The following is a 12,901-nucleotide window of genomic DNA, read 5'->3' on the forward strand; positions in this document are numbered from 1 at the left end:
TCGAAATGAAAACAGTTACTTTTTCTTGCTGTCTTTGCAAGCGAGTTTGCGAAGTAATTGTACGTGTGGGTGAACGACGTAAATGTCAGAAGTTCGGATAAGATTGTCTACTGGGATGAAAGGAGAAACAAACAAAAAAAAAATACAAGAAAAGGAAAATAAGAATGAAAAGAGGACTATGATTAAATGAAAAGAAAAAGAACGAAAGTGAGAGATAAAGAAAGGAAGAAGAAAAGAAAAAATAAATCGATAAAGCATTTCGAGAATATCTGTGCGAATAGGTCAACAACGTATTAACAATGAACGATAAAAGAGAAAGAAAAAAAGAAAAAAGATAAAATAAAAATCGGATGGTTTTTTGGTGGTGCATGTATGTGATATATATATATACATACACATATATGTATATATATTCCTCGTTTTACTTTTATTCTTTTTATCAACAATTTTTAATCCATTTGTGTTAACAGCCTTTACCACCGAAATACAAGAACTATGTGTAATCGGATCGACATCGGAAAAAATCGTCTAGAAAATCGATAAAAATCCAACACGTTATCGAACGTGTTGACGATTTTCTTTGATATTCCATCAAATTCAACAATATACATCGTGTTCACCCTTTCCTGCGTTCGGTCTTCAGAAATTATTTTTCACTGCAAAGGGAGACGGTCCAAAAGCGAACCTTTTCAATTATTGTTTTCTCGTGCCTACTCTATATACCTAACTACATATGTACATACATGATTACATAATCTACATACGTTCTACTTGTACGAACAATAAATTCGTTTACTCTTAATCCCCTCTCATCGAGTGGAGGCCTTAAAAACGTATTATCTCGATACACTGTGCTACACGATTCATTCTCTCTCTCTCTTTCTCTCTCTGTTCATCATCGTATTCCCGTCTCGTTATACATCGCGTTGAAACGGCACCGCGAGCCATACACTACATTTTACGGTCGGCTAGCTGGTAATGTAGTAATTAACGTTTTCTTTCATGTACTCTTTTGCTTTCACCGCATTAACCAGCTGCGAATGCCGGCACGAGTTTCTCTCTCTCTCTCTCTTTCTTTCTTTTTCACTCACTCTCCGTTCTCTCCCTTCAGAATATATGTTCGTATGCACGAGTACGTGCACGTCCGTTTGCATTCTTGCATTGGTTCGCGTAGAGGTCTGGTGTGGTACATTGAACGTCACCCCTCTCTCTGTCACTCTCTCTCTTTCTTTCTCTGTCATTTTCTCTCTTTCTCTATCTTTCTCTCTCTCTCTTTCTCTCTTTCTCTATTTCTATCTCATTCTATTCCCCTTTGGCTTTCGTTCGAGCGACGCAAGGGACCCCCACCGTTCTCGAGTCTATCCGTTTCTCTTTCTCCCTCTTCTGTCCACCCTCTTCCGTCAAGTTGAAAAAATAATTACCCCATAAGCTAGACCGTTTCCGCTCAGGAGGGGCCTTTACAGGCATCGTCCAATTCCAACGAACGAAAGAACGAATGAGGTATGAGGTACGAACTCAAACAGACGTTCTTCGCACAGTCGTCTAAATACACATATACATACGTACATACTACATATATATATATATATTTAGACACACATGCAAAAAGGGTGGTCCACGTTCCAAGATAGGGATAGGGACGAACCAAAGCAGGCTGACTACCCTTCTTTTCGCTTTAATCCTTTCACTGCATTGCCGCTTCCAACTTTGCCTATCCCTCGTTACGCGTGTTCGTTCGTTCGTAAGTAGGTAGGTATACTTCCCTACGAATGAGATAGAGATAGAGAGGAGCTTCTAATTTTCGTACACTTACTACCTAATACCAGCACATGGCCGCAACGAGATTTTATCGTTGGGACTCTCGTAATCCGTAGAATGAAATAAGCGTGAGAGACCGGTTAGTTTAATGTAGTCACTTTAGTTTACTTTACTTTACTTTACTTTAGTTTACATTGGTATTCTACGATGTTCGTGATAAAAATTAATACATAATGGATTCAAATACGATATAGGAAATATTTAAGTAAAGGGATGTTGTAACGATAAACATGCGTATGTATTTCTTTTCTATCTTTTTGTTTCTTCTCTCTCTCTCTCTCTCTCTTTCCTTCTTTTGAATAACGAGAAAGCGCATCGTAACGTTTGATGATCCGATGAATCCACTCGTATACACTACTCCTATAACATTATACGAATAGGGCAACAAAGTGGCATGAAAAAGAGAGAGGGAGAGAAAGAAAGAAAAAGAGAGAAAGAGAGAAAGAGAGGGTGGTACGCGAGAATCGTTGAGAAACTTGATACGCATTATCGAAATTGGATCGTTCTCGTAAGATTCTCAATAGAAAGGCATCCGAGAAGGTAACATAGAAGGAGGGTAACTTCCTTGTCTCTTTCTCTTTCTCTTTCTCTCTCTTTCTCTCTCTCTCTCTCTCTCTCTCTCTCTCTCTCGTTTGTATCGAACTATGAGGTTGCTAGCCAAAGAGAATGAAGATGGAGGATCGACTCCTCTATAACGTCGCTTTCGTTGTTTCCACGAATCGCGCTAAGCACGCGGACTGCGAATTCCGTTGGATCTTGTTGCGAGCTCCCGAACGATTATGGTCGAGCATGTATACCCTACGGTGGTTTACTTACGCCACGAATTTGCTCGGTGTATATTTCGCTTGGGTGTACGCCCGCTCTGTGTACTCCCACGACTACTGCTTATACAGGGTGATTCACGGGGTAATCGCGAATCCTTTTGTACATTATCTTTTTTTTTGCGATAGTGTAACGTTCAAAAGGAATTCGTACGAGATCTCAATGAAACGTTATCTCTTTTATTTATTTATTTATTTATTTATTTGGATTTATTTGCGTCTTTCTCACGTTTTCAATCGTTCGTGCAAACGATCGATTCTTGTTTCCTTTTTCTCGCTTTTTTTTCTCTAACAAAAATCGTATAAACGATATCGTAGGAAATACTGTTTTTAATATAATCTAGTATAAAAAGTTCTATGGATGATATCGTTAATTAGAAATACTATAGGAATGATTTCGATTTTCCTATGTCATCATTGTACCACCCAGTATATATACGTACGTGCGTATGCATATATGTATGTAATGGATCGGTTTACGTATGTACCTACCTACGATGTTGCTACGTATGCACGTAGAAACGGGAGAGGAAAGCTATCGCGTATTCGAGACGCAATGTAATATACTTCTCGTTTCGAGAGGACAAAAAGAGAAAAGAAGAAGAGAGAGAGAGAGAGAAGAAATCATTCGTTTTCTGGAACGCGCACGCGTACACATTTCTTCGTATACTTCCGAAAAACGTGGAAATGCAAAGAAATACGAAGGATCCTTGTATAATACGTGAGCCTATATTTTCTCGAAAATCCACCTTTTCCACATCGCCGAGTACACGCGCCTCTCTAGCTTTTCAGATTTATATCGTTCATGGATAGCTGTCGAGACATCAGATGGATTGGGATCGTATCGTTTTTATTCCGGTTTTTTCTTTCTTTTTTTTTCCTTTATTTCTTCTTTTTCTTTTTTTTTATCGTTATGATTTAGAAATCAATTCTTTTTTAAAACGTCCAACTAAAAGCAATTCTTGCTATTCGGAAAGATCTTTTATCGTAAATGAAGAGAGAGAGAGAGAGAGAGAGAGAGAGAGAGAGAGAGAAATAGAGACACAGAGAGAAAGAAAGAAGATAAACGTAAAGGAAGAGAGGAAAGGAGAAAGAGGAAGTATGATTAAGTGCGAGTGAGTGACGTGTTCGAGATGGAAGCGTGGATTAAAAGTTTCCTCGCGCGGAATCAAGAAACTTGAGCGTTCTCTACGAGAACTTTAACTAGATTCGGAATATGGAAAGCGAGCCGAAGGATAGATATATGTCCTACGTAGAGATATACCCATATATGTATGTATGTATGTACGTATGTATTAGTTGACAAGTACGCATTAAGAAATTCAAGCGAAAATCTAACACGAGTATACATCATAGTAATCGTGAAAGTAAGTAAGTATCTATTATTATTCTGATTTGTCGATTTATTAATCGACCATTAACGTTCTCGTACGTGCTTCGTTTTACAGTATAATTAGAAGTATTATTGGTGAATCCAGTAACGAGTACACGAGTAGACGTATCATTTCTCTGATCAATAATGAGTACCGACGGGTGTTTTGTAATTTAGGTCGAAATTCGATTTTCATTAAACGCAGTGGCGGATGATCTTCGTTTAACGAGGACGAGCACGCTACAATAGGATTACGAACTATATTGCTTTCGAAATCCCAAAAACCATTGATACATCCGATAAACGAGATATGATATTTTTCTTACGATAAAACAGTTTGATCTATCGTTCGTCTGATCATCTGTTCGACGAATAAACGTACCTATATATATATATATATTTATGTATAACCATACTTTAGCCCATACCCTCTCCGCGGCATCTTTCGAATTTAATTAGAAAAATCGAAGAGAGTTCGGTACACTTACCGACCATTAATGCCGTCACTTGCGCGGCTTTAACCATTAATTCTGCTAAAGCTGAAGGTCCTGGTTACGAGCCAGTTAAAACGTGGCGACCGTCTGCTCTCTCTCTCTCTCTCTCTCTCTCTCTCTCTCTTTGCCCTTCTCTCGCTTATCGTCTCATCCTCCCTTCGTGATCTCCGAAAACCCTCGGAGCTCAAGCTGCGTTCTCCGCAATTTGTTACCAAATTTATTATACTCGTGAAGGAAGAAGAGTCGAGAGAAACAGAGAGAGAGAGAGAAAGGAAGAGAATGAGGTGGAGGATGAGGTGGAGGATGTTCCAAGGCAAAAAGTTAGACGAAAGATCGAAGAACGGAAAACAACGGGATTACGAATGACGTATCGTTCCACGATACATTTCTCTCCTTCGATCGTTTATCCCCCACTCTTTCTATTTTCCTCCACTCAAACTTCTTCCTCTTCTTCTACTACTTCTTCTTCTAGTTTTCTTCTTCTTCTTCTTTTTCCTTTTCTTCTTCTCCTTCTTCTTCTCCTTCTTCATTTTACCACGTTCCTTCGCTTATTGCCGGAATATCCGGACGAGTACATTTACTCGTCGTATCTACCAATATCTTCAACTCGAATTCTTCCTTCACTTATTTCCTTCCTTTTCCAAACGAGTTCATTTATCTTCAGAAACAACAACTAACGACGGCTTTTAGCTTCACTTTTAACAATTTCACCGAGAAGGATACCTACGCGAGATCTTTACTTATCTTTCTTTTATTTTTTCTTTTCTTTTTTCTTTTCCTTTTTTTTTTTCTCGAATACACCGTGACTTCGATCGTACCGCTTGTTTCGTGCAACGCGTTTCTAACCGACCTCTTCTAGCTCTCTCTCTCTCTCTCTTTCTCGTTCTCGTTCTAACTCTCTCTTTCTCTTTCTCTCTCGTTCTCACTCTCTCTCTCTCTCTCTGTTTCTCTCTCTATATCCGTTTCTCGTTCCATCCTCTTCTTTCTTCCTCTCCCTTACCCAGTGCATTTATCTGCAGCATCCGTGCGGAATACTCTCTAATCCGCTCATTACCGCCAAGCTTCCGCCTTCCCGTTCGGAAAGTCGCCGTTTATCGTGGCAGTGGATTAAATGGAAACTTTACGTCTATTAAGAGCTTAATTATCAACGTCATCGTTGCTCGAGATTGTTTCCTTCTTCATCAAACGTCTACTTCACATCGATCGTACCTTTCTCCTACCTTCTGTTTCCGTTTTCCTTTCGGATTATCAAAATATGCTAGTATCTAATTTTCGAAGAAGAAAATCAGTGAAAGTTTCACCAATGAGAGAGAAAGAGAAAGAGAGAGAGAGAGAGAGAGAGAGAGAGAGGAGAAAGAGAATGAGAGAATAACGTAATTAATAAGCGTTCGAAAGCACAAAATGATATTTTATAACTCATCCGTCGTTAACGCGGTGCATTTGCTCAATACGAAGATTCATCGCGTATTACAGACTATTACAGTATAACCCACCACGTAGTGTACTATTCATCAATTACGAAGCTCTAATTGGAAGCGCCTAATTGACATAGTGCAACGGATGCATGGTCACTAACTATCGAGTATACCTCACAATGAGACTCGTAGGATCGCCTAACGTCCAAATACATTTACAAATTAATCAAATAATTAAATCATTCAGGCGGGTGCACACGTGCGATGATAACAGACGACAATAAAATAACGAACGAAACAAAAAATAACTATAGCACGTATCTATTATATACTTACAATAAATCTATCTGATCGAATAACGAGTCCGATGTTGAGGGAGTTCGTTTGAGGTGAAAAAAAAAAATAAAGAAACAAACAAAGAAAAAAGAGAAAAAAGAAAGAAAAATAAATTGTTGATCGGAATTAAACATCGATAAAAAATAAAGTCGACACCTAAGTCCATTGTTATGCCAACAAAAATTTCGAGCGTGCAAATCTTGGTGTTCTTTTTTTTTTCCTTTTTCCTCCAGAGCATCAAATGATTCTAGGACGCATTTAAAATGCTAGAGGGGGAGTTTCATTCGCCTCTTTCTCATTCGTTTTCATCCTTCGGCTTCCTTGTTCGCTTCGGGGCATTGTTAACTCGTACACGCTACGCTCGTATTCAGCATTCTTTTAGCACGAGAAGTCGCGAAAGAGGCTCGCTTTTTTCTACCAGCTACAACGAGAGCCACCTTCCTGCATCTCCCGTTGTTTCCGCGAACGTTATTAGTGAGCAGGAGCGCGTTTTTGCATTCGATTTCCATTTCCGTTTGGCCTCTAGTCAGTAAAAAGGATCGTCCAATTTTTTTCTTTTTTCTCTTGTTTTTTTCTCTCTTTCTTTCTTTCTTTTTTTTTTTTTTTTAGTACATTACATACATGGAATATTTTTTTTTTATTTATATTCATACAGAGCAAAATTTGTTTTTGTTTTCTTAAATATCCGATTACAATTACGGATAATATAATTATTAAATATAAAAATTAATTCGTATCATAATCATACAATATCGAATCATTCAAAATGAAAATCATAAAATATTGAATATAAAAATTAGTTGAATAAAATTAAAAGATTGAATAAATTTTCGTACAAACGCCTTTAGATATGTTTACTATTGTAAAGTATTGAATAATCAATTTCTTTTGTCTGTCATTTATCTTGACGATATATAAATTTAATGAAGTTTTACTTGTCTTTTTTCTTTCTTTTTATTATACAAAATTATGGAAAGATTATATAAAATTATTACATCGAATTGTCATTATTAATATATTTTATATAAACTAACAAACATTTATTATAAAAAATAACGAAAGAAAATGTTCTCTATGATGTCAAAATAGATACATATGTGTAATATCGTTTCGAAAACGTCTTCTCGAAAAATTCAACGTTATTGCTGATTTCTACGAGAAAGAGGATCTACGATGGCAGATAACATACGTATGTACATAAACACACAGAGATAGATAGAGCTTAGATCGAGATACGTAGATACATAGTACGTGTACACATACATACATACATACATACATACATACGTACGTACAGAGAACGACGCAGGTATGCACGGAAAAGTAGTTTCGGGAGCACGCCAGGTATACTCTACCGAGAAATATTTCGATTGGGAAAGAGTCCGAGGAATAAGGATATTCTTCCAAATGTAACCGACTCGAAAGGATTTATCTGAGCGAGCGTGTTATTATAAACGATCGAGGATAGTAGTTCATAGCTCGCGATGTTGTCTCCAAAGAGGATTTTATTCTCGCATCGTATCTCGTGAGTACAGCTACGAACGTTAAGAAAAAAAGATAAAAAGAGAGAGAGAAAGAGAGGGAAAGAAAAGAGAGGAACGAAGACGAGGAGAAGAAAAAGAAGAAGAAAAAAAGAAAGACTTCTCTTTCATAGGGACGATGTACAACCATGATAGAGACCTTCGGCTCGGCAGGTGGCTTTAAACCCTTAGTCCGTAGGATATTTTTGATACTAATCGCGAGAATTTTCAGGCAGTTACTTCGCTTGATTTCACGAGATAACACCCACGCGTGTATATAGTTTCCTTCAGGAGTCAAAACCTATCGATAGGAGCATCTATAGTAGCTCCTTTCGGGCCACTCTTTTACTCTCACGAACGCACATTCCTATTTCGTTCCGAATTCAACAACATAAATCATGGAAAGGGAGCAAGGCAAGGGTAAAAAAAGAGAGAGATAGAGATAGATAAAGACAGAGAGAGAGAAAGAGAGAGAAAGAGAGAAAGAAAGAAAGAAAGAAAGAGAAAGAACTGCGTGGTCGACGGGATTACAAAGCATCGACTGCCGGAGATTGTAGCTTGTTTTGGGTCCTCCGAGACGAGAGAACTTTGTATCGTCCTGCGGTATAGAAAAATGAAACGCACTTCATGCATTATTCAGAACCTCTTACCAAAGCCCCTACTACATGGGCACCACCCAAAGTCCTCCCCTTTCGCGTCCAGAGATAATATGCACTTCGCAGAAGCGTGTCTACTATGCAACTATTCTTTCTTTCTTTCTTTCTTTCTTTCTTTCTTTCTTTCTTTCTCTCTTTTTTCTCTCTTTTTTTTCTTCTCTCTCTCTCTCTCTCTCTCTGTCTATCTATCTATCTATCTATCTCTTTCTGTCTTTCTAACTACTTCTAGAAGTTTATCTTGTTCTCTACAAGTACGATGTTCATACCTATTTACAATGCAACTTTCAAACGCTCTTCGACGGATTTCCTAGAATTTCCAATAAGTGTACGCGAGTTTTTAAGGAACACGTTTTTATTTAGTTTTATTTTTCTTTCTCTCTTTCTTTTCTTTTTTTCCTTCTCAAAGCGATCGATTTCTATTAACTATTCGACGAATTTTACGTAGAGGTGATATTACATATATATATATATATATATATATATATAGAAAGCTCGAGCATTTCTATATCATTGATCGAATACGTGCAATTAAACGAAGGCTAGGAATATTATTCTCGGTGCAAATGGAAATTTCTATCTATTGTTTAATAGCACACATATTTTCATGAGCATACTTTTAATATTTTAAATTATGATGGTCCCTTTTTATAATAATTCGACATATAACAACATATATAGCATTCCTTTCTATTATACCAAATTTAATGCTTCGTACTTCTGTTTTCTTTTTATTCTCTTTCTTTTTTTTTCTATTATTAATTCACACGCACGAATCCAAAAATGTATAGAGATACGATACTTTATAATATATACAATAAGGAAGCACTTAGATATATGTAATAGCCACTGACCATGCGATCCGACATTCTTTTAACATGACCAATGGACTTTATTAACGTTTAACATGTCTGACTCATCAACCTCCGACCAAACTAATTTGAGGATGGTGAGATCTAACGTAATTTAAAACAGAAAAAAAAACAATTAGGGAGAAAAACATCCTTTCTACGGTCATTCACATATACACGTACAGTATACCGATGTACTCATATATATATATATGAAAACATCATTCACATATTCAGAAAATATTTCTACATCTACAATTTTCAGTCTAAAATCGTTGACAACGGTCGAAAAAGGGGAACGGGTCGAAAGTTATTCTCGAAACTAATTAAGAAGAACACTTTCTCTCTCTCTCTCTCTCTCTCTCTCTCTCTCTCTCTCTCTCTCTCTCTCTCTCTTTCTCTCTTCCGTCCATTCTCTTCCTTACCTCGTTCTTAATGCGTTAAAGCACTTAAATTTTAACAATTTTTCAGACCCTTACCATCGGACGGTGTTCTCTCTTTCCATGTTAGAACATACCGTGTAGAACGTTGTTGTTTAGCTTCGTAGTTATTTAAGATTCAACAAAATGCGTTCATCCACTTACACAAGACTGAAAGGAAGCTATGGAAGATTATAATGCGTAAAATGAAGGTAAATAACTTTTTCACGCGGACTAACAAAAATTTACATGGCTTCTACATGACTATATAAACTATACAAATAAGTTTCTCTATGAGTAAAGAAAAAGAAAAAAAAGAAAAAGAAACTGTGTAATTTAAGTGACTTGAAATATATACGTACGTACGTAAAGAAAGATATTAAAACTAAACCTTTAAAAGTAAGAAACATAAATAAGGGAACAGCCATATGTTCACAAGGGATGTCATCTGTGACAAGAATAAAAAAGAAAATTCTCTCTCTATCCATCCATCCGTCTATCTATATATCTATCTGTCTATCTATCTCTGTCTACCTGAACACAATTAAATATCTATGTATAGGAGACACGTTATATAGGTGAGCAAACGGTTTCATCGTATTACGTACCTATTTCTCTCTCTCTTTCTCGTCCCTTTAAGCCATTATTCCTAATACTAATCAGATGAGATCTAATCGTCGATAAGATTCCAGCAGATATTTGTGCCAGCTTAGGCCAACGAGACGACGTCGTCGATGTCGTCGTCATTTTCGTTTTTTTTTTTTTTCTACATCCTCCTTCTGCTTCTCTTTATCGAATGAATTGAAAAGGTGTTCTTCGATCGTAGTAGAGAAGAATGAAAGGTCGTAAGGATGAAGGAAAAGGGAAGGATAAGGTATAGAAGGTATAGAAGGGTGTATAGGTATCAGGAAAGAGAGAGGATCGTGAGAGGAACGAACCGAGAGAAGAAAACGAAGCTGGACAAAGAGATATACAGATATGGTGGCAAGGTGGCTTGAACTGGAGTGGGGGTAGGTAGGATTAGAGCTTAACTCGCTAACAATGTCACATAACGTACTGCAGAACGGGGTAAAAGAGAGATAGAAGGAGATAGAGATAGATAGAAAGAAATAAAAAAAAAAGAAAAAGAAAAAGAGAGAGAGAGAGAGAGTAACATGGTTCTCCCTTCGTCGTAGAAATTTCTTTGCCTTATTTAATAGACCGTAGGACGATCCTGAATCGCCATTGTGACGAACACGGCTTAAGTTCGTGTATTCGTTGTGAAAAACAGAGAAGGAAAAGAAGAAGAAGAAGAAGAAGAAGAATCAGACGACGAAAAAGAGTGAGATTAAGAGAAAGAGAGAAAGAGAGAGAGAGAGAGAGAGAGAGAGAGAAATAGAGAGATAGAAAGGAAAGGGTGAGATCGCTTGAAATCGTGCCACGTAGGTAGCTACGTTCTCCTTAAATGCGTCCTACACCCCTGCAGCCAGTATTTCGAAAGGAGGAAGGGATTCTTTTCTTCAAAAAAAAAAAAAAAGAAAGAAAAAGAAAAAAGAAAAATAGGGAGAAAGAAAACTAGAAAAGGAGAATGAAAGAAAAAGAGAAAGAGAAAGAGAAAGAAAAAGATTCGCCTGTAGTTATCTATACATAGGACAGACGGTGCTGAGTTAGATAGTATATGTAAGTATATATGTATGTACGTATGTATGCGTGCATCTACATACCCAGATCGATCCCAACGCAGCCTGGAGCAGCCCTTTAGCTAAAGAATGCGAGAGATAAAATCGTGCAACCGCTGCATTAGCGATCCCTCGACGGAGGGTCCGACGCGTCGCTTTTGTCGCGTCCGTCGGTCTACGCGTTAGTTCGCATATACACCTATACATACATGTATATGTATATATGTGCGTGTATGTGTATGTATGTATACGTGTTAAGAGCGAATGTGATACTTATACATGCAAAAAGAGGGAAAACGAAGGGGAGATCGTACTTAGCAAAGAGTCGTGCAAACACATACGCACTTCTATACGAACTTTTGGAGAACGTCTCCTTTCCGATGTGTTCTCTATCTCTTTCTTTATCTCTTTCTTTCTTTGCCTTTCTCTCTCTTTCTCATTCTCTTTCTCTTTCTCTCTTTACTCTTTTTCTTGTTCTACCTATCTCTCTCTATCTCCTCGTTCCATTCTTTCTCTCCACCCTTACATTTGAAACGTGCAAGTACGCGTGCGAACGCTTTTACGCTTCGCGTCCTTTTCTCCCTGCATGAAGATGACACTCCGTGTCATTTGCAAAGTATCTAAAACGCCGTCTGTGTAATGTGCGGATAGCCTTAACATATGTTGGTGTGTATATGTGTTGATACACGTTGATGGAACCGCGATGTAAGAGGGAAACTGTTCCTGTGTTACTGTGGTTTTTAACCTCTGACGAACGTGTTAACTTTTTTCTCGTTCGTTTGATATACATATATATGTCTATATATATATATATAAATTTATTTTCATTCTATTTTTTATAGAAAATTAATACCTTAGGTTTTTCGATACTAACTTTATTATTTTTAACGACAACGACAACCTTGAAATACCAGAAATATACTAGTTGATTACTTTCGTCTCACGACTCATCGAACACCTTCCGCGATCGATAATACACTATTTCCATATTCATGGGAACTATAAATGTACGTTAACAGTTTGCGGAAGCGCGTAGTTAGATTATCTTCCTGTGGTTGTCACCATGTCCAGGTAATTCACAAAGAGATCGTTCACCATGAAAAGATTCATGCTCGTTCGCACCTTCGTTCCTGTCGCTATTTTATATCACAACAAAAGTATAGGACCTTCTTCTTATCTCTTATGCAGATCCCGACATCGGATATTGTATCTAATCTCGAAACTAATTTAAAAAAGCAATTGGAAAAAAGTTAGAATATACTTAAATGAAAATACAATTATTTTCTTTTCTATACACACTGACAACTTTCGTATATATACATATATAGAAATATATATATATACACATACATACAGATAGATACATACACTTTGTCGCGCACGAAAATCCGATTTTATATCGTTCCTTGGTATAGAATCAAATATTTGCAAAAGAATCATCGTCAGAGAAATGTACACAAACCTTGGACCAATATCCTCTATCATTCTTTTAGTTTCCGGCACTCGTTTATGACATGAAAGATTAAAAAGACTTTTAGCTTGGA

The 12,901-nt window shown here is 37.2% G+C and overlaps 1 long non-coding RNA gene across 1 annotated transcript; it reads right to left on the reverse strand.

Annotated features, from left to right (window-relative positions):
- Window positions 1–12,216: 12,216 nt before the first annotated feature.
- LOC127061798 (uncharacterized) lies at window positions 12,217–12,901 on the reverse strand. The gene is made up of 2 exons (XR_007780956.1): window positions 12,726–12,901; window positions 12,217–12,579 (listed from the first exon to the last, which is right to left on the reverse strand). It is a non-coding gene; the product is annotated as an uncharacterized LOC127061798 (long non-coding RNA).

This window comes from Vespula vulgaris, chromosome 2 (genome assembly GCF_905475345.1).
Source record: "Vespula vulgaris chromosome 2, iyVesVulg1.1, whole genome shotgun sequence".
NCBI lineage: Eukaryota > Metazoa > Arthropoda > Insecta > Hymenoptera > Vespidae > Vespula > Vespula vulgaris.